Source organism: Rhinolophus ferrumequinum, chromosome 4 (genome assembly GCF_004115265.2).
Source record: "Rhinolophus ferrumequinum isolate MPI-CBG mRhiFer1 chromosome 4, mRhiFer1_v1.p, whole genome shotgun sequence".
Classification (NCBI taxonomy): Eukaryota; Metazoa; Chordata; class Mammalia; order Chiroptera; family Rhinolophidae; genus Rhinolophus; species Rhinolophus ferrumequinum.
Genome location: NC_046287.1, coordinates 34442787 through 34446651, shown reverse-complemented (window position 1 = coordinate 34446651; position 3865 = coordinate 34442787). Strand labels below are relative to the sequence as shown.

At 29.4% G+C, this 3865-nt stretch overlaps 1 non-coding gene across 1 annotated transcript; it reads left to right on the top strand.

Moving 5' to 3' along the window:
- The first annotated feature begins 3533 nt into the window (after positions 1-3533).
- Positions 3534-3607, top strand: TRNAT-UGU (transfer RNA threonine (anticodon UGU)). The gene has a single exon. It is a non-coding gene; the product is annotated as a tRNA-Thr (tRNA).
- The last annotated feature ends 258 nt before the right edge of the window (positions 3608-3865 follow it).

Sequence of the window (3865 nt, the reverse complement as noted above, 5' to 3'; positions counted from 1 at the left end):
CATGATAATAAAGTTGCATGATGTACTTAATTCTATCAATTGACTAATATAGCTCTTGAAAATTATATATTTTTGTCACAGTACTGTCTTACTATGGAAATTTGTGAAATTGGAAATACTTACATTTTATAACAGAAGAAAAAATTAATATTTAAGTATCAATTAACAGATATGAAAGGTTCATTATTTGGGGTAACATAGAAATCTGAGTGTATTCTTTCATTTGTAAATTTCTTACATAGAATGAATAACTGCAACAAATATATGATAGAAATAAAATTTTAGGAAAGAAAATTAGTCATACATGTTATTCACTATAAGTTTAATGGATAACAGTTACTATATTTTTACACATTTCTAGAAAAGAAATGTTTTCTTAAATATATTATAGGATTAACAATTTTATAACACAGGAAAAAAGGTTGTGAAAATTGAAACACATTTTTTTTCTTTTTTAATTAAAGTTTACTGGGGTTGCAATGGTTAGTAAAGTTACATAGGTTGCAGGTGTATAATTCAGTAATACATTATCTATATATCACCTTGTGTATTCACCACCCAAAGTCACTTCTCTTTCCATCATCACATATTTGATCCCCTTTACCCTCATCTACCACCACTCTCCCCTTACCCTCTGATAACCACTAAACATACTATTGTCTGTGTCTACGAGTCTTTGGTTCTTCATTTGTTTGTCTTGTTCCTTTGGTGTTTTATATCCCACATATCAGTACCAAATGGGAGGAGATTTTTGCAAGCAATGCCTCCGTTAAGGGGCTAATATCCAAAACACATAAGGAACTCATACAAATCAACAACAAAAAACAACAACAATCTAATTTTAAAAATGGGCAGAGGACGTGAATAGACATTTCTCCAAATTTTAACATATTTTAGTGTTTTAAAAGTACAAACTATCATCTAAGTAAACATATATACTTAAACAATTTTCATTAGTGTTTTCTAACAGCAGAGGGAGATATTGAACTACAAATTAAGTATTATTCAGTACACATCTTTTGCAGAATGATTTATAGTCAACTAGACATTTGATTTTCAACTTATTTTCTTCAAAAAAACTTTAAAACAAGTATTTTATAAAAAGTTTTTTCCTCAACATGCTTTACAATCAACAAGGTGTTCAACAAAAGCTAAAAATTAATGTATTTACGTTACACTAATACGTCATTTTATATATTTCTTAAATGGCTCAGACTTAAGGATTAATTAATTCAAAGGTTAAGAATTTTATGTCATTAAGACTGGTTGGTACAGTAAGGCACGATTTTTTACAGAGTCATACCTAAATATTTGTTTCTGGTCTTTTATTGTGTGACTCTCAGCAAGTTATTTTTATTTCTTAATTTTCACTTTCCTTACCTGTGAAGTGAGGATAACAATTCATGTCCTCTATAGAGTTAAGATTTAAAAAAATTGAGATATAGTAAGTGCCTAGCACAGTAATTTCCCACTAAATATTATCAATATGTATTTATTAATATTATTAATATTATTACAATTTTTACAAACAAATATTTATTGAATGAGTGAATTCGTAAAAAGTATATATATATATATATGCCACTATTAACCACATAAAACCTAAATTATATAAAATTATGCTGATATTACACATTCACACTTTGTAATACTGGGTGTATGACAGAATAAAATACACCTGATAAGACTTATAATATAAAACATACAATTACATATTTGTGTCCTATATAGTATAATAATCCTAATATAACTTGTATTATAAATTTTCTGTTATTTTTAAGATTTTATTATAAAAGCTGATTATTTTCTTTCAGTAAATATCATCAGAACACACGCCATCCCAATTATATGAATTCCTTTAAAAGGGTATTAAAAATAAAGTGTGGGGAATAAGATAATACTCATACCACATAAATGTAATCTCAGAAGAATGCTACTTTAATGACTTCAAATTGAAGTATCAGAAAGAATTTAATTATATTGAACTTTGTAGGAGCTGTGGTTTTCCCTTTGGTTCATACATTAGAAAGATTTGCATATGTTACATGGAAACATTATTCCATATAAAATCATTGAACCTTGGCTCTCGTCGTATTTAGTACCTAATTTTCTGATTACTTTTATTATGCTGCTATATGCTATAGAGGAAGTTTCTACTAAGTTCCCATTATAGAATACTGTTTCCTTCATTAGCAAGCCCTAAATTGAGATTTCTACCATAATTCAACTGATGAGAATAAATAAGAATCAAAAGTATTCCTGGCAGATGCTGGATTCAAAATTGATTTATATGCTCAGATAGGAGTTTGACAGGCAAATTGAGCAAAAAGAAGTAATAGAAATTTCAGTCCAAAGGACTTAAGCAAGCCAATTTAGGAAATGGAAGAAGGAGAGGATATTAAGGAATGAAATGTAGGTATTATCCTCCACTGGTATATATGCAGGCATGTAAGAAGTATACTAGAATTTAACTAGGAGTTAAATTATGTAGAATTTCGAATGCCTTATTGAGTTATTTAATTAGTAAAGAGATAGAAAAGTCTTCTCAATCACTAACAACTAAATCATGAATTTATGTGCTAAACATTAACTTATGAGTGTGAGGAAGATAATTCAAGAGTAGAAATTCAGTCCTCCACGAGAGGCCTGAGCAATTGAAGGTGTGGAGATTATCTGAGGAAAGATGACATGAAAGTGAATTACTGAAAGGAGAGGTCAAAAATGACTAAAAATATTTCCTATAAACCTTTGAAAACCAAGTAAAACGATAATGTTATCACATTAAAATATGCATAGATAAAACTTAGACTATAGATATTTATTATATTAAAGGAAAATACCCAGAAGTCAAAGATTATTATTTTAGAATCACACATGTACAATTTTCATAAAGAAGTTGGAAATATAGGCTTATATTGGAACTTTCTGGCACACCTTATCACATTTTGCAATTTATAAACTGTGAGCTTGATCCAAATATAAGGCAAATTGTGTCTTTTAGTCAGGATATAACAAATATCCCATGACCCTTGAGCACCAATAGTTAATTAATTCTCTACATTTTCTTTGACATCTGTCTTCCATATTCTTATACTAACTCAGTTCATGTTTAGATGTTGAACTATTTTATTTTCTTTCTTTCCAACTACAGAAGAACAGCTTCTAATTGTCAAGGTGATCTGTTTCAGAATACCCTGCAAAGCACATCGGCATGCTAGCTTTCTTTCCAAATCAGCTTTGATAATCATCCTCCTCTTAAGTTACAAAATAAAGCATGGCTTTTTTCTTTTCCATGTTTCATTAATGTGGCATTTGCCATTAGAAATAGATTATTTTAAATAATCTATGTTTTATATATGTATATATAACATATTTTATTATATATAATAATATCTAACTAGATATAATAGCTAATATATATGTATTTTTTTATTTTCTAAAATTTTGATAGCTGGATGTTTGATGACCATACGTACCAACTTTCAATATCTAATGATTATCATCATCTGCAAAACAGTCCCTGTCCTGGGGGCGGCTGGTTAGCTCAGTTGGTTAGAGCATGATGCTTGTAACACCAGGGTTGATGGTTCGATCCCCACATCGGCCAGTGCGAGCTGTGCCCTACACAACTAGATTGAAACAACTACTTGACTTGGAGCTGATGGCTCCTGGAAAAACACACTTAAAATAAATAAATAAAAAAAAAAATTAAAAAAGGTGTCCCTGTCCTGTGAGAGCCAAGTAATGAATATAAACAAAAAATATTATAGACAGCCCTTTCTATTCCCATGTGAATGACAAACTAATAGTAACTCTCCATACCTTATCTTAATATCAATAACAGAACCTTGACCAACATGTTAGT